Consider the following 22,572-nt stretch of genomic DNA (forward strand, 5'->3'; position numbering starts at 1 on the left):
GAAAGATTGCAGCAGACTGGCTCGATTACACCAGACTTATACTTTCAATTACTTCAATTTATGTTACCTGCAATGAAATTTAGCATATTGTGTTAGTCATGGTGTATCAAGCCAGTTTTGCCAAATTAATAAGTTAGAATTACTCGTGTTTTGGTTATTCCTCGCCTGCTTATGTAGTTTGAGTATAAATTGTTGTTTATGTAATAAACATGGTTTATACAAAAAATGAATAAATGGTCATCTGCTTTCACTTTCGATTCCTTAGGTCTACCTCTAGTAAATATAGAACTGAGTCATGTGACATATAGCTTAATATTCATTGGAAGCGGCACGCATATCATTACACGCGGTTTAACGATTTTGTCAGTTGCATTTCGAACTCCAGAGGCTTGTAACCTCCATCCATCCCCACCACCTTACCTCATTGAGCAATGCCATAATGGCTGTCTCGCGTTGGTCTGCATTTTCTGCGGGCATTCGGCTATTCATTAATAGCCTCGTCCCTAAGAAAGATTGCAGCAGACTGGCTCGATTACACCAGACTTATACTTTCAATTACTTCAATTTATGTTACCTGCAATGAAATTTAGCATATTGTGTTTGTCATGGTGTATCAAGCCAGTTTTGTCAAATTAATAAGTTAGAATTACTCGTGTTTTGGTTATTCCTCGCCTGCTTATGTAGTTTGAGTATAAATGTAATGTATATTGATTTGTATGTTGGTGGTCATACTTCCATTTGCCTCTTTTTTGAGTCACTTTTGTCAGCGCCCACCTTTACTTACTCTTTCTTGTATCCGCCCCTTACCCTTTAACCCAATCCCTATTTTATATATTTTTATATATTTATTAAATTTTATTAGGAGCTTACCGTCTACTATATCTTTCCACTGAGGTTTCTAATTATGATTGGCGGCATTGCGATGTGTATATCTGGTTGTGTTTGTTGTGCGTTAAATCTTGTATTTTGATTTTAGAGTTTCAGAACTGCTCTTAAAATACAAAAGAATAGGTTTGTGTCTGCAAGTAGACGGCTAACCCTCGTTCATTTGTCCACTGAATCTACAAATGAAAAACATTTTAGATGTATATAAATATTTAAATTCATAAACTTGTAACTTTCAAAATCTTTAACTTATTTGGAGCGGGAATGGTGAAAACCTGCTGTTAGTATTTTTTTTTCAGGTATCATGTAGTTTTTTGAAAGGAAAATCAGGAAAATTAGTTTAAGTTTAATTTATCCTCAGTAGATGATAATTTACAAGAGTCTCCTCCCCTCCCCCACACACACCTACACACACACACACACACACACACACACACACATGTATAAAAGGTCTACAAGTTAAAAAAAGCCAACTACACTCTGAAGGCTAAAACATGAACTGAATTATTTCCTTTTGTATTCTTACGGAACTGTACTTGTTTTTAACATATAATATTTTATTCCTGCATGTCAATGTATGTATATCTGCTTTTCGAGACTTCCAATAAATCAACCAAGGATTTGTTAATTCATACCTTTCACATTGTAAAACAATCTAACAACGTCTACAAATATCAAAGGTGAATATTCAAAACTTTGTTTAATTTTCATGACAATGTTCTTATCGCAGGGTCTTAACTCATTGTGAACATTTATTTTCAGGGCTTCTGAATATCTCCCAGACCTATTGAATCTAATATATGAAACACTGGTCAAATATTAGCTGAGTAAGACAGTGTGCGGAAGTAAATGTGTTAATTGTCCGGTCATATCGACAATTGGGAGATGATTTGCTTTATTTCGTTGTTCTGTCTGCTTTTTAAGTTTACTTAACAAAAACTGTTTTATGGCATAAAATAACTAAATTGTCTGGAAGGCATTACAAAAGAGAAACGTTAATGAATCATAGTTGCAACAAAATGAAAACTAGATGAGCACATTATGACTGTATTTATATTTCCACAGCTAACATAATACAAAGACAAATTTGATTTGATGTTGCAAAACAACACGTTCCCTTTATATTGCAATACTATCTAGGGGAATAAAACTATATTCTGTTACATTCCGTATTTCTCTTTTGTCTGAATTCTGCGTGTAAATGTCTATATCAGAACAAAAACTTCGATTGAAATAGAGTAAAATGTGCAAACTGACAACATATGACTCCGTTGACTATAATATTTTCTGATTGGCCATTGACGTTATTCTGTTTATTTTATCTTTAAGCAATATCTGTTTGACAAGGAATTTGTTTTTGTTTGAAATGTTAGATTAACTTGTCGTTACTTTTCTGAAAAAAAAAGTGTGTTCGAGCTGCATTCCTTTCGATGAAAATACAGTGAAAACAAGTAAGAGAACCATTTTTAAGCGTACAGGTAACCCGATAGTTCCTTGAACTTGCTTTTAGTGTTACATTTAATAAAAAACCTTTACTTCAAATGTGCATGATACATTAATATACGGATAATTTCGAAACATTATGCTTATTACAATATTTAATAATTGATGTTTAATATTTTAACAAAGGTATTAACACTGTTCGTATCTTTATGGGCATCAAAAATAGCGACTATAATTGAATTTGTGATGAGAATTCGAGCTTTTGTTTGATTCAAAAATCAAGAGATCACTTGACTCTGTAAAGATACTTCTATTATTATTTTTCTTTTGAAAAAATGTTCAAATAATGAGGCAGCTTATCGTACGCAACAAACAAAGACCCAGGTCACATCTGGAGGTCAAATATGAAACATATACAAATAGCTTATGAAAAATCTGACCAAACATTTACCCAGATATAACATGTCAGTTACCACTTCCATTCAAATGAATCATTATGCGGGGTATGCACCTTTTCAAAAGTAATATCTTGTTTATATCTTTTCATAATCATTTAGATATTCTATTCGATTTCATTAAGTATAAAGCTGTTGTTAAAGTGTGGATCGATGCCGGAGACAGAGCGACAGGTGTCATTGATGTTTATAGCTACTCCAATAATAGCAGACCCGATTAATAAGTCAGCTTGTTGATTGTTTCCCATTCAAAACTTGGTTAAAATGAAACGTATGAGAACAATAAGTCTGATCTACCGAGACGAAGAATTAATAGAGTACTGAAAAGTTTGGCCAATTATTTTCAAGATAAGAGCTTTTATTCTTTTTTATTTTGCTGGGTTTAACGTCGCGATAGCACAATTATAGGTCATATGGCGACTTTCCAGCTTTGATGGTACAGGATTGAGCTCATGTGACCCAGTTTTGAACCTGACCTAGATATTATCAAGATAAAAATTCTGACCAATTTTCATGAAGATCCATTGAAAAATATGGTCTCTAGAGAGGTCACAAGGTTTTTCTATTATTTCTATTATTATTGACCTAGTTTTCGATGGTACGTGACCCTGTTTTGAATTTTATCTAGATATCATCAAGGTGAAAATTCAGATCAATTTTCATGAAGATCCATTGAAAAATATGACCTCCAGAGAGGTCAAAGAATTTTAATAATTTTAGACCTACTGACCTAGTTTTTGACCGCAGTTGACCCAGTTTCAAATTTGACCTAGATATCATCAAGATGAACATTCAGACCAGCTTTCATACAGATCCCTTTAAAAGTATGGCCTCTAGAGAGGTCACAAGGTTTTTTTATTATTTGACCTACTGACCTAGTTTTGTAAGGCACGTAACCCAGTTTCAAACTTGACCTAGATATCATCAAGGTGAACATTCTGACTAATTTTTATGGAGATCCATTCACAAGTATGGCCTCTAGAGAGGTGACAAGGTTTTTCTATTTTTAGATCTACTGACCTAGTTTTTGACCGCACATGACCCTGTTTCGAACCTGACCTAGATATCATCAAGATAAACATTCAGACCAATTTTCATACAGATCCCATGAAAAATATGGCCTTTAGAGAGGTCACAAGGTTTTTCTATTTCAAGACCTACTGACCTAGTTTTTGTAAGATCATTTGTTTTGCCATTCTTGTAGTAATTGCTACCCTTTTTAGAGAATTACAATTCATCCTAAACATTTTTGTACCTCTGCTTTCGTCGCTTAAAATAATGCCTTTTTTCAGCACCTGTGATATTTCTACAGATGTAACTTTGAGGTAACTTTTTCCTTTTTACAGCTGTAAGTTTTTATATAAGTTTTTATATAGCTGTATCTCATTTGCATAATTCGAACTGTTTTACAGTCGTTTTACAGCCGTAATTTGAAATCTACTGCTGTAAAATCAATGTTGTTACATGAAATCTACGGGAGTAAATTTGTAATAATCATGACTGTAATTTTGAACAAAAATACAGGTCAGTTTTAGCTGTAAAATTCCATAAAGGTAATTACATGATTTTAGCCGTTATAATACAAGGCCAATTTTCAATGAAAAGGTAATTTTATGAAGGAAAAATACATACAGAGTAACACATAATTAGGACAACAGTCATTTTAATGCCCCTCAAAACATTCTCTTGAAGTGCGATGTTAGAAATACATTATTCAATTGATAAAAATCCAAGATAATTGGTTGTTACATGCTCTAGTTTTCTGATACACGTTCAGAAACTTGTCTGGTTTTAGTAGATTGATTCACGAATTTCTCGTGAATAATAAATAACTTACGTCAATTGACTGTAAATCAGAAACAATTTGGCATGCCATAACGGTCTTGATAACGTGTATTTACGGGAAAAATATATCTCTCTACAGAAGATAATTCTTTATATTTGCTTTTAACCACCGTGTAAGGGAATGTAATAAAGTCTTTATTAACAAAGATATCACAGCAGATTGTAATCTTATAGCATGTCACTACAGCTGTTTAAATGAAAGTACTAGACAGTACCTTCTGTTCAATTTGCTGAATCAGATGTGTCTTGTAATTTTGCAACTTTTTCTTTTGTGAAATAAAACGCATGAAATATGTGGCTTGATGGCAGATAAGCAAACTACAGACATAAGACATGCAAGTACAAAAAAAGCATTTCATAAGTTCTGATCATATTTCCTACGACTTCTGCAATATTAATTTTTTAGAAAGGGCGAGGTCGTCGGTCATCATAGTATCTGCGCCTGGTAGCAATTAATACAAATGCTCCACAAATAACAGGACTGGCACTTACTGTTTTGTTGTTGTTGTTGTTGTTGTTTTTGCATACGTTTCGTGTTTGAGGAATGTACTCACTTTCTGTCTTCGACGCTCTTTATCTGATTACAATCCGTCAAGTAATAAGGAAAATATAGGCAAATGCTGTCTGAATTGAGACATGTGTACGATGACGATTGGCCACCCTGATTCTGAGAGTCTGAGAACAACACTCACTAATCGAATCGGGAATTTCACGGCCGCCGTAATGTACACATAGTACAGTAACAGTTTTAATTACAAAAAAATATAGGACCACCTGTTTCATTAATGACTCCTTAACCCTAAATTCTATCATTCTCCCCCAAACTCCTACATCTGTAAACAAATAAAACAATTGAAATCTGGTATTTCCTGACAGAATTTCAACTAAAATTAACAAAGTTCTATAGTTCGGTTTAAATTTTTATTTTTTAACCAAGTAATTATAGACATTTTACATTTTTTCTAAATGCTTTTAACTCCTGATACATTGTATTAATTGGATACTAGTACACTTTTCTTAAATGATAAACTATGCTACTTCAACATCATTAACATGCCACTTAAGATCAGTTAATATAAAATCTAGGTTATATATATATGCCTTAACTTTTTTGTATGTTTGATTACAACGTTATCCTTTTTAAATAAGAAATAATTAGAAATATCGTGTTTAGCGTTATTAATACGCAAAAACAAGAAATTTACTAACAAAATGTACATCTCGTATCTCTCTAAATCCACTCTAAAAAGTGGGAAATTCTACTATAATTTCACTCGTTGTCCGTTTTTTGTATGGTAATACTTTTTATTTTGAACTTTGTGTTACATTACTGCCTTTGTAGTATCAGTTTCTCTCACCGAGTCAGGTTCATGACTAGCACTTCTATCCTTATTCATGAGGTAAATGTAATATCAGGGAAAGGCAAAAGGAATCGTGTCTTCCATGCGTTAAAGACAAAAAATGTCTGCTGCAAAAGGGATATTTTGAAGACACATCACGCAGACACAAAAAAAATGGGAAAAGAGATGGGATGGGAATTATTTGCAACGGGACTTCTTCTGATCAAGCACGTGTAGCAGTTTGTTAAAGAATAGTTTGAGCATCCAGTAGACAAAAGGCCCCAAATTGAAACAAGACGATTATGGAGTGTTCCATTAAAGATCCGTTAGTATCAAGTTACGATGACATTGAGTTGTTTCACAAAACTCAAACAAAATTTAAGGTATTTCAATATTAAGTTGTAATTGGCAAATATGTTGACAAACAAGCTGGCAATACTCAAACATGCATGAAATGTCGTTTAAACACGCAAACTGGCCAATTCAATTAACTCATTGACAACTTTTTGTCCATAGATGTAGATTACATGTAAAGCCGTGTCGATCCACGATCAATCTTTACGGTATACAGTATAACTTTTATGTACATCCGATTTATTAAAAAGCCGAAACAAACAGATCAACTTTCTTACAATTTCGCAAATATAAAACCTCGCGAACATACCCAGTATTTCAAATTAACCTGCCAACATTTTGACCAAGCAAAAATATTTTGCTTTTACAGTAGCTTTAAAATGACTCGAGAATGTACGCTTAGACTATGTTCTTTATTAGTGCAAGAAAATACATCGTTACATAAACCTTACGTATTTAAGTTTCTGCATATCGAATGAAATCTATTACGAGATCCTTTGGAAACAGAATGAACAACAAAGAAGTCATGAATACTTTCTTTTTTTACTATATAAGTCTATGTAAAACTTGGGACCTCCGGGGCAGGGCCTCTTTTCACCCCAGGGTTATAATTTAAACAGCCTTGGTAGAGACAACAAGGCAATGCTAAATACCAAATATCAAAGGCCTAGGTCTTGTTGCTTCAGACAAAAAGATTGTTAAAGTTTTTTTCTTATATCATTCTATGTAAAATTTGGGACCCCCGGGGCGAGGCCTCTTTTCACTCCAGGGAAATAATTTGAACAAACTTCATAGAACACCATTAGATGATGTTACATGCCAAATATCCAGGCTCTACGCCTTGTGGGTTTGGAAAAGAAGATTTTTTAAAGCTTTTCCTTTTGGTTGCCATGGTAACCAGAGTTCTATGTGAAATTCAATTGTTTAAACCATTTTAAAAGGAAGCTATCTAAGGATCATTCTTGCGAAGTTTCATCAAAACTGAACTGGTGGTTTAGGAGGAGATGTTGTTTAAAGGAAAATTTGGACGCTGTCACGCTAAAATTATACTTTACTTCTTGAAATATATATTTAAACAATGCTTAACTGTTTATTGTTTTATCAGCCTATCTATTTTATTTCATTTCTTTTTTAAATTTTGCTGTTTATATGGAAGCATCTCCTTTTTCTTTTAAGCTCGTGACTTACTCTAAAGCGAAATCGGACCGCGAACCCATTCTCTCTATTTATTGTTATCAAATCTATCATTATTATTATACCAGATTTATATTTGACTTAAATAACTTGTATGAACGATCCAGAGAGCAGTCATAGAGCCTACTCGGAATTTGAATTTTATTTGTAATGGCGATTCCAGAATTAAATTTATGGGGGGAGGGGCGGTGTCGGACGGCAACCGAATCTTTATATGACGGGTGGTGGGTTCCATAGGAAAATCATAATTATGGTTGGTGGGGTCCATCCAAAAATCATAATTATGGGTGGTGGTCCTCACAAAAACCGTCTTTATGGGTGATGGGTTAATTGTAAAAATGTATAAAAATATGGGTAGATGGGTGTTTGATCACCTCTATTAATTAATTACGGACGTTTTCCTTTCTTTTTAACTATAGGTTCCTACTTTAATGAACGCAATTTTGACATTACCGATCAAAGAAATATTATCTTTTTTGATAAATTTCTGTTCATTAAGCATTTCTTTTTTTTCTGTCTCGTTCCCTTTGAATTTGAAGTCTTGGTCATGCTTTTAGCGTCCTTAATTGAAAGTATGTCAGTCAACATTTCTTGACGTAATAGAATCATTTCACCGATTATGTACTTTATCTCGCACTTGTGCAGAAGTGTATAAAATCCGTGGAGACTGATTGATACCTCACTTTCCCGCCTTTCATTCACACTCGTGTATTCTGTCTGGCACGTTACGCGTATAAATATTTTTTGTTATGCCAGGGACATAGTTTCAGAAATGAAATCGAGGCAGGCCGAAAGGAAAACATGCGTGAATTGAGTAAAACTCTTAGCATGAGGATCACTGTTCCCAAAATTTGTCGAATTTTCCATGCACGCATAGATACTTAAAACTGGCGTACAGAATCCACGCGCAATTCCACACAAAATCGTATGTTAGTAAATAGTACCGATTTCATTATCCGCTGCTGACGTAAATGTCACATCGTCATCATCTATATTAAGGACATACCTGACACAGGTATTTCAATATATTTGTGAAGCACTAGCCGATTCGGATTTGTTTACAATAAAATGCTAAGTCGCTAAGAAAACCCACATCAATATTCATTCACGTCTATAATTAATTATGGGAAGTAGTATAGGGGCCTCTTTAATTGTAAACAAACGGGCGCCATCTTGGATGACCTAGTTACTATAAATAGTAACTTATTTGCATATAAGAAATAAATTCACTGCACATGCGCGGCGGCCATTTTGAATTTTATTTTTAGAATGACATCATATTCCTATTTTAAGAATGACTTCACTCTGCTATTTATATCTCCCAGAAGTATATAGAGCTGACTTATATACCTATCTAGGGCGTGTTCGCGCACATTGAGGGTCAGGTGCTCAGCCCTAGACGGGGAGATTATACACGAAAACAAAATATTTCAAGGAAATCAAATAAATATTAATTATATTTGAACATATAGATTTATCTATAACGTAAAATACATTGTATGGTAAACAAAGAACTTATTAATAATAAGTAAAATATTTATTCCATTTAAACTAAAACATAAAACATTCTTTAAAATAAGTACATTATAACTGAAAATAAAGTATTACATTTCTGTCAACGATGTTTGCTCCTTGGCGTCTACTGACAAAATGACTCCAATCATAAGCGTATTATTCCTAAATGCGCATGCTCGGACCTTTTTTTCATAATGACTTCATAAGCTATATTTAGATAAGGTCATGAGTGCATCAAACGTGATCATGGTCAGAATGTCTAGCGTGTGTTGATTTAAGGCCGGATAGACGGACAATAAAAAGTAAACATGTCAAAGTTAATCCCTTTAAAGTCGCCACAATGTCCGGCGTTTATTTATTTAAGAGCGGATGCGTGAACAATAGCCTATTCAACTTTCAAAGTTAATCCGTGTATTGAGTACGGGAAGGGAGGTGACATCCGGTCTGGGTCGCATATGGACCGAAGTGCCTCTTTCATACCATCAATGATATGATGTTAAAGAACATTTTTCTTAAACAATTGCCAACATTTTTTATGACCATCCAGAGTTTTAGAACCAGTAAAGGGCTTTTTTAAGAAAGTTGCTAAAATCATCAAAATAAGACGTTTTAGGGTCCATTTTTACATTTTGGGTATCTGACATTTTTGAAAAGCCGAAAGAGTGCACTTTACCATAAACTAGGTGCCAACCGGAAACGAAGTCATTAAAACTTCAAAGTCATCGTATAGACTCGGGACCGGTACCGTTAAAAAGATCTTTTCGAGTAGATTCAGAAAATATGTACAATTACGTGTCTATCTTTATCCGTTTTCCAGATATTGAGGTTTAAACCAGAATCATTCATCCGGAAACACCCTGCTTCATACCTTTATTATTAAAGATAACCTAGGCATGTTGGGTATCTAACCGAAGGTCTCGACTAGTACTATAAGTTGGTACACTCAAACCGGAAGTGAAATCAATCACGCGTAAAATTCACATTTTCTGCACGTCCCTAGACTCGAACCTGCACAAGCACAAGCACAAGCACACGCGTACACATGAGAACACACACACACACACACGCACACGCACATACACACACAGACACACGCACACACACACACACACACACACACACACACACACACACACACACACACACACACACACACACACACACACACACACGCACACTTGTACGATGCGAACAGGACACTGATGCATTTGTGAATCTTTTATCAAAAGAACACTGCTTTATTCTGTTTGCCATTCTTACGCTTTCTTGGGGCAGAGGAGAAGGAAGAGGAGGAGGAGGAGGAGGAGGAGGAGGTGGGGAGGAGGAGGAGGAGGAGGAGGAGGACTGGAGGAGTGAGTGGAGGAGGAGGAGAGGAGGAGGAGGAGGAGGAGTGGCGAAGAGGAGGAGGAGGAGTGGAGGAGGAGGAGGAGGTGGAGGAGGAGGAGGAGTGGAGGAGGAGGAGGAGGAGGAGATGTGGAGGAGGAGTTGTTGGTATATACAGTAACTCGTAACACCTTCAATCATGGTTAAATTTACTTTACGGCTTATATATGACGTGTGATCCCTGAGTGATCAATCAGAATGCGTTATATCATCAGCCAATCAGAGCATTGCTATAACCTTTACTGACTAATCAGAACGTTATACCCTGTGAATTCGTTCATTGTCATTTTTGATCTCAAAGAGTAAGGATCAGGTAAGCTTACTTTGATGCATTTTACGCGAGAGTGACCCCATATTCTTTTAGTGCAAACAATGAAATAGTTCTAGTCAAAACCTTTCGTAGGATACCAAACACGGGTATAGTCGGTTCAGTAATAAAGGAGACAATCGATATTTTACGCATGAGTGATTTCATTTCCGGTTGTATGCTACTAACACTTAGGTCTCGTCAAGCGTTTTGGTTTGACACCAAGATCATTAAAATCGGTCCACAAATAGAGGAGTAATTACATTTTGAAAATTTTGGTTGCGAAATTTGAATTTACCGCTCAAAAGGTGACGTCACTTCAATCTTTAAACGCCAATATCTTGAGAACGGATCTAGATAGAGGTAAATATCTATACATTTTCTGAACCTATGGGATGAGTTCTTTCCAATGCATCTGTTCAAAGTTTATTGCAAAGTTAAAAGGTTTAAAAATCGCTGTTACTCATAAACGCGTAAACGGTTGAAAATCGAATCGAGAATGGGGGATGTAAATGAAAGATTTTTATGAATTCTGTCACATGAAATTAACATCTCAGAATTGATGAATAGAAATTGTGTCACGAAATGGGGAAAACTGATTGTTCAATGTTAACTGTATTTCTGTTTATTGAAAATCTTGACGATTTCCCAGAATGGTCGAAATAGGCTTTCTAGAACCTATCTGTACTTAAGACAGTATCCTAAAGGACTATAAAAGTTTTATAACACAAAATACTCTTTTCTATAAGTTTCTCCTAAAAGTCATAAAACTGACCGAAATTTAATCCGCTTTTACAGTTTTCAAAGTATTAGTGTCAACATTGGCCAGTTCTCTTTCATACATTATCTTAAGCGATCTCAAGTCAAAATATTAATACTTAATATCCGCTGAAGGTTAATTTCATGCATAGATTTCGTTATTGAAGTGTATACTCTGTTAATTCAAATTCTGAGGCCTCCGTGGCCGAGGGTTAGAGTCGTTTACTTCAAACATTTGCCCCCTCGATGTGGGTTCGAAACTCTTGGGCGTAGAAATTCTTCACGTGGAAGCCACATGGTTAGGAAGGTCGTGGTTTACCCGTGCCCGCTGTGATGAAATTGTGCACGGAGGGCACGGGGTCTTCCTCCACCATTAAAGCTGAAAGTCGCCATGACCTAAAATGTGTCGTGCGCAATAAACCCCCAAATTTGAATGTTCTAAAATTTTATATGAAATATTGTGTGATGTGTTGGAGTATCTACACCGTAGTGGAACTGGCATGTTCAATTTCGGAGACTATGGTGTTGTTGAAATAACTAAAGATGACAAATGTAAAACTACAAAGGAATATATTATTGTGACACCTGTTAATGAAGTTGCAGACACAATCTGTGTACTAGGGAAATAGGCCCGAATGATTTTGATAATTTTGAATATTTTGATGATGTTACATATATTGTTTAATGGCGCGTACGTGTGCGTGCGTGCATGTATGTGTGTGTGTGTGTGTGTGTGTTTGCGCGTGTGCGTGTGTGTGGGTGTGTGTGTGTGTGTGTGTGTGTGTGTGTGTGTGTGTGTGTGCGTGCGTGCGTGCGTGTGTGTGTGTGTGTGCGTGTACGTGTGCGTGCGTGTGTGTGTGTGTACTTGTGTGTCGAATCGTCTTGTAAAGACCTTTCCAATGGTACCTTACTTGACCAGGTTCGAGTCTAGGGACGCGCAGAAAATGTGAATTTTACGCGTGATTGATTTCACTTCCGGTTTGAGTGTACCAGCTTATAGTACTAGTCGAGACCTTCGGTTAGATACCCAATATGCCTAGGTTATCTTTAATAATAAAGGCATGAAGCCGGGTGTTTCCGGATGAATGATTCTGGTTTAAACCTCAATATCTGGAAAACGGATAGAGATAGACCCGTAATTGTACATATTTTCTGAATCTACTCGAAAAGATCCTTCTAACGGTACCGGTCCCGAGTCTGTACGATGACTTTGAAATTTTGATGACTTCATTTCCGGTTGGCACCTAGTTTATAGTAAAGTACACCCTTTGGGCTTTACAAAAATGTCAGATACCCAAAATGTAAAAATGGACCCTAAAACGTCTTATTTTGATGATTTTAGCAACCTTCTTAAAAAAGCCCTTTACTGGTTCTAAAACTCTGGATGGTCATTAAAAATGTTTGGCAATTGTTTAAGAAAAATGTTCTTTAACATCATATCATTGATGGTATGAAAGAGGCACTTCGTCCATATGCGACCAGACCTGATGTCACCTCCCTTCTCGTACTCAATACACGGATTAACTTGGACAGATCAATAGGCCTTTGTTAATGCATCCGTCCATAAATCAACATAAGCCAGACATTGTGGCGACTTTAAAGGGATTAACTTTGACAGTTGAATAGGTTATTGTTAACGCATCCGCTCTTAAATAAATAAACGCCAGCCATTGTGGCGACTTTAAAGGGATTAACTTTGACATGTTTACTTTTTATTGTCCGTCTATCCGGCCTTAAATCAACACAAGCTAGATATTCTGACCATGATCACGTTTGATGCACTCATGACCTTATCTAAATAAAGCTTATGAAGTCATTATGAAAAAAGGTCCGAGCATGCGCATTTAGGAATAATACACTTATGATTGCAGTCATTTTGTCAGTGGACGCCAAGGAGGAAACATCGTAAGCAAAAATGTAATACTTTATTTTCAGTTAACGTTATTTCTAACGTAGCTATCTTAAATAAAGCTTAATGTTTTTAATATCTTAAATAAAGCTTAATGGTTTTAATTAAAAATTAATAAATATTTTGCTTATCATTAATAAGTTCTTTGTTTACCATACAATGTATATTACGTTATAGATAAATCTATGTGTTCAAATATAATTAATATTTATTTGATTTTCTTGAAATATTTTGTTTTCATGGTATCTCCCCGTCTAGGGCTGAGCACCTGACCCTCAATGTGCGCGAACACGCCCTAGATAGGTATATAAGTCAGCTCTATATACTTCCGGGAGATATAAATAGCAGAGTGAGGTCATTCTTAAAATAGGAAGATGATGTCATTCTAAAAATAAAATTCAAAATGGCCGCCGCGCATGTGTAGTGAATTTATTTCTTATATGCAAATGAGTTACTATTTATAGTAACTAGGTCATCCAAGATGGCGCCCGTTTGTTTACAATTAAAGAGGCCCCTATACTACTATGGGAAGTCACTAATGTCGCACACAATCATATTTGAAATGTATTCTTTACTAATACGTGGTCTAACATGTAGTTTGAAATATTTAAACTGTTGCACACGCTGTTTGTCTATTTTTCTTTCGAATTGTTCTGTTAAATCGCTTATGCAAATCGCGAACATCAATTTCTTCTTTCTCAAAGCCAGCATCGTAAAAAGAAAACCTTTTTAAAACTTAGTTTAAGTTGAAGTAAAAAAAAAATTGACGTGCGAAATATTTCATATCTTTTCCGAAACATTACCTGTCTTTACTATTTCTTTCATAGTTAAACAGAATGTGGCCAAAAAAATCACAAGTTGTTACTTTAGCGTTTAGCCATTTTAAGGCACTGACATCCAGATTTTTTCTTAAAGTTTGGTCAGATTTTGAATATATGAACACGAGGTTGTGTTGCTAATCTGTTTCAGAATGCCAAATTAAGAGATAAAAACATGCTCGAGTCGGGGATCGAACCCGGGCCGCCGCCGCGATAAAAATTTCCCTGGGGTCGTGACCAATACACCACGGAGGAATATTTAAATAAATATAAAGCTTTATGATTAAGGCAGTTTACCTCCAGTATCCCGTTATTTTGAATAAATCGCCAAAAAAAAAATAATAATAATAATAATAATAATAATCCTTATGTGTTTCTGTAACATAATCTGTCATTAACTATTAAAACTTACATGAGAAATTTAGCAATAATTTTCTGATATCTATTTTTTGTTGTTGTCATACTTTCTGGGGATCAGTGCTTTTAAAACAAATTTAGTAAAACATATACTGCGTGCAATTATTTTGAAAACGAGCTAAATTTCCTTAACCCGCCGGCTTAGCTCAGTAGGAAGAGCGTTGGTCTACGGATCGCGGGATCCTCGGACGGGGCGTATGTTCTCCGTGACGATTTGACGATCTGATAATTCATATGGGGAAGTTGGCAGTTACTTGCGGAGAACAGGTACTGGTACAGAATCCAGGAACACTGGTTAGGCTAACTGCCCGCCGTTACATGACTGAAATACTTTTGAAAAAGGGACGTTGAACCCAAAGCCAAACAAACAAAAACAAATTTCCATAAATCATGTCCAAAGAAATTAAAAAGCCTTGTCGGCGTCAGGGAATGATACTAGTTTTAATGACTCAACACGATTCTTCCGAAACCATATTTCTGTAGAACCTGTGCTAGATCGATATATACATTTTCGTACATTGTTCGGCAGATGTTGAACACAACGTTTTAAAATGGAAACGGGAATTTTAACATAATGAAAATCCAGCTTAAATATACGTAAATATCGGGCCATCGTATACAACATAATGAATTTCTCCATAGAACCGAAAGCAAACGTTTCTTCTTCGTATTTTGGCGGGAAAACTGCATTGCCTTCCATGATGCTCCTTCGGAAATGACCGTGTGCTTATGGAAAATTACGTGTTGGCGTTATATTTTCGCGTCACCAGAAACGTTAAGTACTATGTTGAAACTATCATGTAATTGTAAACAAAATGCACTACAACAAAATGAAAATGCATGCTTTAGAGCTCGAATTTTTATATTGTGCCTGTACGTCCGTGACAGACTCTGAAATGTCTGTATTTATAATATTTTTCATTCGAGTTTCAGTGACAGAAAAATTAATATAAGAATAATGCCCATGTGTTCTCAAAATAACGAGACGTTCGCACGCACATTTGTTTGGGTTTTTTTTAGAAATCACCTTGTTTTTTGTGTTTGTTTCTTTCTTTTTTCTTATTTATTTATTTTATTTATTTATTTATTTTTCATTTTGAGGTGGCCTGTCACGAATTCCCGAAAGAATTAACATAATACAATAACAAACACAGTCTTTTCAAATATTAACTCGGGCATTTTAATTTTGAGTTAACCCCTAGTTTATTGCGCTACGGGCGCCGCCATATTGGAAAGTTGACGTAACGTCATATAGCATTACGGTCTATGGGGAAAAAAGAAAAATCCAAGATTATTTCTTTAATATATACTTTATTAAAAACATGAAAAAAAGGTCTAGAGATATTGATGTATGTGATATAAATATGTTTTTTTGGACGATTTTACCGATACTGATAATTCAGAAACGAGGTAAACGTAATAGGTGGAACAGACTTTAGTTCTTCAAAATTTGGTTTGAATATAGAGCTGCCTGAACTATTTTAAGACGACAAGTCAGATTATTGTGCAGAATGTAGATTACTTTGTCTCCAGTTGTAAGTAATGAACAGGAATATTGCTATTTATAGAAATATTAATTTACTTGCGTATTATGGATAGGTGTTTACATTTGAACTCGGTAAATTTGCAAATGTTTTATTCTTTTACATAGTTGCAGTGGTATTGCCTGGAGAGTGCGTTGTGTTAAACGAGGCACAAATTAACGTAAATAGATAATAAAATTATGTATTGGGTTTCTCAGCTGTAGATTTGCTTTATTATGTTTACTGAAGACATGAAACTCTTATAAAGTGCCTTGTGATTTTAATGGCAGTATTGCCTCCACATTTGTCTTGTCTTTCATAATCAACTTTCATTATTGTAAATGTGTTATCAAATATACGTATGTGTACTCTCCGGATTTTACATTTAACATGGTTGCCTAAACCTTTTACACATGTTGACTATTAAACATTCAATACATTGAATATACTGGGTGATCCTAAATGTCCAAAAAAATATTACAACACAGAGTCTATGTACGAGGGAGCGAAGAAGACTTGTTACGGACATTACTTGTTATGATAGTGAACACACACATCATATAAGAAGAACCTTTTTAAGTATAATTGAGCCGCGTCATGAGAAAACCAACATAGTGGGTATGCGACCAGCATGGATCCAGACCAGCCTGCGCATCCGCGCAGTCTGGTCAGGATCCATGCTGTTCGCTAACAGTTTCTCCAATTCCAATAGGCTTTAAAAGCGAACAGCATGGATTCTGACCAGACTGCGCGGATGCGCAGGCTGGTCTGGATCCATGCTGGTCGCATACCCACTATGTTGGTTTTCTCATGGCACGGCTCAATTGTTTGAAATCGTAGCAAAAGTAAAATGAACGAAGGAAACGTTTAAATGACAAACCCACGTTAAAAAACGCAAATATCTAGCTCTCAAGGTGTGCACTTCCTCTAACGTGACTCCGTTCAAGCTAAGATATTGTTTTCCATATAATAGTAGACTGTCTCCTGTTTCCGAACAGCAGACGATAAAAACGGATCACTGGATATTTCATTGTGAGGCTTTTTTATCTTCTTTGTCTCGAAAGTCATTCTATTTATTTCTTTTATTTACATTGATCTTCATAAGGCTTTATGAAAATGTGTTTATTTTCACGAATGATTTGCAATGAGTTGAACGCAGTAAATCTCTGCTTCATCCAAACCGTCAACGAGTAGCATACAGGTATTGTCATGAAAAGAAAAGATATCTACCAAAACCAGTTCCCACCAGTCCTCTAAGACTTTGATATATTGTCTGGGTTAGGAAATACCATAGATGTGATTTATGTCAATGCATGTGTAATTATGCATCTATTGGTCATTAGTCTTATTACTTTGACATCTAGATAAAGAATAATGAAGCGGGTCAAAATTATACACTGCCCAGACAGACATTCTTTTCAATATCTCTGATATATCTAAGTTATCAATTTTCCTCTGCATCTTCTTTAGATCTTTTATAGATTCAGTAGTCTACAATTGTATTGATACACATTCAAGAACAAAATTTAGCACAAAACAAATTGAAATGTTAGTAAAGAGACCTTGAACATAAAATTTAAATTATACAAATAAAAGAAATATAAAAAAAGCGATCGGCAACACCGACGGATGCTCCCCGAAAGTACTGTAGTAGAAATGAGGTCAGAATGAGTTGTGGTTCTTGAACACTGTTACAGTGTACTCCCTTCCCTCTCATTGACCTCTATAAATATGTAAAGTATAAAGTCAAAACCTTACATAGTGTTCAAGTTATGTCCCGGACAAGTTTTTCAAAAAAGAAAGATAACTATAAAAATGTGACTACATAGAGATATGGCTCCATGTCACTGCACTTTCTCTTAATAAGCTTAATTTTTGTATAAAGTTACAACTCGGTACCACCTTCAATACTTTTTAGTTATCCTCCGGACAAGAAGGGTGATGGACAGATAGACGGACTAAGTGGCGACTATAGGCTCACCCCACCCCAGCCAGCAAGAAATAGTAGAAATAGACACTGAAATAGATACAAAATTGCACTTAGAAATTCAAATTTATATAGTTTGAGGGTTGAAACCACAAAATTATGAAGTAGTTATATTAAAACTCATGTCTTTATACTCAATGAGTTCATAATTATAATGTTCTGTTAAAATACATTTTTAACACACTTGACGTTCGGTTATAATACATTTTGAAATTTAAGAGCATTTAATTTGAGTGAGTTTGAAATGACCGAATTTGGAAACACTTTTCTTTATTGATTTATGCATACACGATACTGTTTTGTCAATAGTCATACTGCATGATAAAAATGGTGGCAGAACGTATGTTTGTTTTTGTCCCCGCCTTTTTCGAAGGAAAAAGGGGGACATAGAAATAGGCTGCGTCCTTCCTTCCTTCCGTCCGTCACACTTCGTGTGCATAACTCTGCCATCCATGAAGGGATTTTGAAATACCTTGGCATAAATGTTCAACATGATGAGACAACGTGTCATGGAAAGACCCAGAGCCCTAGTCAAAGGTCAAAGATTAAAAGGGTCCGTTCCGTGTCCGATCCATAGCTCTGCCACCCGTGAAAACATTTAGAACTAACATGGCATAAATATTTCCAATAATGAGACGACGTGTCATGCGCAAGACCCAGTCCCCTTCCGGCAAGGTAAGTGTCGCACTAAGAGATCAAAGGTTAACAGGGTCTGTTTCGTGTCCGGTCCAGAACTCTGCCATCCATGAAGGTATTTTAAAATAACTTGGCATAAATGTTCAACATAATAAGACAATATGTCATACGCAGGACCCAGACCCTAGCTCTAAGATCAAGATCACACTTGTCAAATGTCAGATACAAGAATGACTTTGTCCAGAGCATTTCTTCTTCATGCATAGAGGGATTTTGATGTAACTTGGCACAATTGTTCACCATCATAAGATGGAGTGTCATACATAAGAACCAGGTCGCTAATTTAGAATCACTTCCCTTTGTTGTTACTATAATAGCTTATATTTTAATTTTTATTTCTGGTTCTGGAAAAATCTAGAAATAATTTTTACAGTAAAAGATGCATGTTACATCCAATTTTTAGATGTATTTTGACCTATCGCTACCTATTTAGGATTTTTGTGTGGACTTTGATTTTTTTAAAATTAACGTCCTTTTGTTGTTACTATAAATAACTTGTATTTTTTAATTGACCGTAGGAAAAAATGAAGACCACTTTTATGTGGTACAACACAAATGTTACCTTCAAATTTTAGGTGGATTTTAAGGTAGCTGGTAAGGAGTATTTTGTGGACTTAGAAAAACAAAACTAAGTTTGCTCGTTTGATGAAAAAGCACTGATACTGACTTAATTATTGTGCCATGTACCAGTAATTATGTTTTATTTCTTGGTTACTCAAATATCAATTAATGAGATTTTTTTAATTATAAGGATAAGTCAATCCAGCATGCTATATTATGTGCTTACAGAAAGCTGTTTCCGCAGAAAATAGATTGATTATGTTAAGTGCATTCTAGCCACTTCTTCAGAAGGCCTGTGGGAATGTGTCTGAGTAGACAGACACCTTAAAGAGAGGCAGTGGACTGCATTATATCATTTATTTACATGTCTCTTTAGTAAAAGGTGGTGATTTAGTCTGGCAATGTGGCTGGTTTATACATAAATATGAAATAACTATAGATTTATTTGTTAGTGCATTTAGATCTGCCGCATCACCGGAAATGTAAATGAATTAAATGATAGTCTGGATATGGTAAAAGACTGGCACTAGCTTTGTTACATTCACACCTATATAAATAAAATTGTCAAACGTTTGCTTTATTAAACATAACAATGAAATCAGTTCATCGCAAACGATGTAGATTAAAATGTTTTAAAAATGTATAGAGAAATAAAATTGCCGGTTGGATGGGGTGAGCATATAGTCGCCACTTTGTCCGTCTGTCACACTTCTTGTCTGGAGGATAACTGAAAAAGTATTGAAGGTACCCAGTTGTAACTTTATACAATGATAGAACTTATTACGAGAAAGTGCACAGGAAAGGAACAATAACTTTAGGTAGTCCCATTTTTTAATTATCTCCCTTTTAAAAACAATGTCCAAGACATAACATGAATACTATGTAAGGTACTGACTCTATACTTTTCATATTGATAAAGGTTAGAGGGAGTACAGTGTTAAAGAACCACAACTCTTACAGACCACATCTCTCCTACAGTACTTTCGGGGAGGACCCATCGGTGTTACCGATTGACTTGTTTTTATTTCTTTTATTTGTATAACTGATTTAAATTCAAGGTCTTATTGATACATTTTCATATTTTTTTCGTGATTAATCCTGTCCTTGAATGTGTATCAATACAATTATAGACTACTGAATCTATAAAAGATCTAAAGAAGATGTAGAGGAAAATAGATAACTTAGATATATCAGAGATAAGCGTTATTGAAAAATGTCTGCCTGGGCAGTGTATGATTTTGACCCGCTTCATTGTCTTTTCTAGATGTCAAAATATTGCTTTTAAGTAATAAGACTAATTACCATGTAGTTACTAAAGAACGTGTGTAAAGGGTTTAGAAAACGAAGTATTTAGTATACGCGGTAACTCCGCAGGGCTTCGTTACCGCCAAAACAGTTACCCTCGAGCCGGACATTCCCGTCTGCACTTACCACCAGTGAAAGAATCTTATAGTTAAAGTGAGGATATATACGATACAATAAATATGTAAATGTATATCAATATTTATTTTATACCTGTATAAATTCTGTAATAAATCGGCTTGTATTTCACAATAAAATATGAACAGGCAGAAAAAAATCCGTATTGTACCTTTTGTATTGTATGCTGCCGGACTACTTTCATAAATATGCATGACTTGACACAGTTCTATAAATGCCGCATATAAAAACTTCGTCCAAATATGGATTATTACTGCTGTGTACTCGTTCAATAGAAATCAGTATTGTACTCAACAATGTTAAATAACCTCATAGTATTACTAAGAGGTGCAATAGCGCACTAGTGAGTAGAAGAGGGTATCTTGTATTGACTAAAATTATTATATAAGGAAAACATTTATCCAGATATAAATGACAATAATGGGGCCGGCCGTGTTTCTTGTTTGCATTGACGCAACCTGCTTTACAAAATCGGTATCTTCAAGACAAATGTGAACCTTTCGCCGTCCATTCTTGTCATAAGCAAAGTTTCCTTCGAATATGTACTTTTTCTTAGATTCATTATAAAGTAGACTATGTTTAGCCATCAGTGTGTATGAATCAAATTGAGGATCGAGGAGTATCTGCTCGCAGAACATCATTTTCGTGATCAGCATATATTTACTAAATTTTTCCATTCCAGGATACACAGTCTGCCCTCTATAAGAAACTTGAATCCAAACAGGTGTCGGTAGTATTGTCTCGAGGCTATGTAAACTAGCAGGAAAAAAGATGTTCTTACTCTTGTCAAAAAAGATTGAGCTATATTCAAAAAACTCAGATCTTAATCGTACACTTGTATTCTTTACTTTCAAAATCCATTTCATTTCTAATAACCGTCTAACATTTCTCAAAACAAGCGCCTGGTTCTTGACCGGATCCGGAAGTGCCATTCTAGTAATGAAGGAAGTGATATTTTTAAGACGACCTGAAGACATCAGTCGAGTTCTTTCGAGGAGAATGAACATATTCAACCATTTCCGCGGCCAGGGAGATAAGAAATGCTCAAAAGAAATCTTTCCTTCCAACACAAGAGTCTCTAAGTCCAGTAAGAACCTATTTTCGATAGGGATGAGCCGTATGGTAACAGTATATCCAGTAACGTATGTAGCTGCCATTGGATATTTGCATGCGCCATTGGCATATCTTATCTGTCCTGTAGAACACAGAATAGCACGGCAGTCTGGGGGCGTCTGAAACGGTAAAGTTAAATAAGGTTTTATTTTATGTTAAAACAGATGAAACAGCTGTCTAGATGGATGTTGTGCATATTTATGTGGTTTGGAAAGCGCTTCTTTCAAAACTGCACATGAAATTTTACAGTTGGAGTCACAGAGGAGGTAATAAAAAACAACAGATTCAATAAAACTTTCTATTTTGCTCAACATGATTCAAACCTTTGAAAAATATTAGAGAAAACGGTTATGGTAAATAGAATTTAACATAAAATTAATATATTTCATTTTCATAACGGTATACATGTCAGAGTATTTAAAAACAAATGCATTATGAGCCTTTGACATTCATGTAAAGCTCGGAACAAATATACGATTCGTGCATTTTTTGTTAGAAAATGCCAAGCAGTTACGTTGACAGCATTTATTTACTGTAAATAATTTTGATTCTATTAATATGATCTGATCTGATGACTTACTCATTTTAAAGCATTTCTTAACAGTACTTATAAGGTGTAAAGTATTTA

Source organism: Mercenaria mercenaria, chromosome 8, assembly GCF_021730395.1.
Source record: "Mercenaria mercenaria strain notata chromosome 8, MADL_Memer_1, whole genome shotgun sequence".
NCBI classification, from domain to species: Eukaryota; Metazoa; Mollusca; class Bivalvia; order Venerida; family Veneridae; genus Mercenaria; species Mercenaria mercenaria.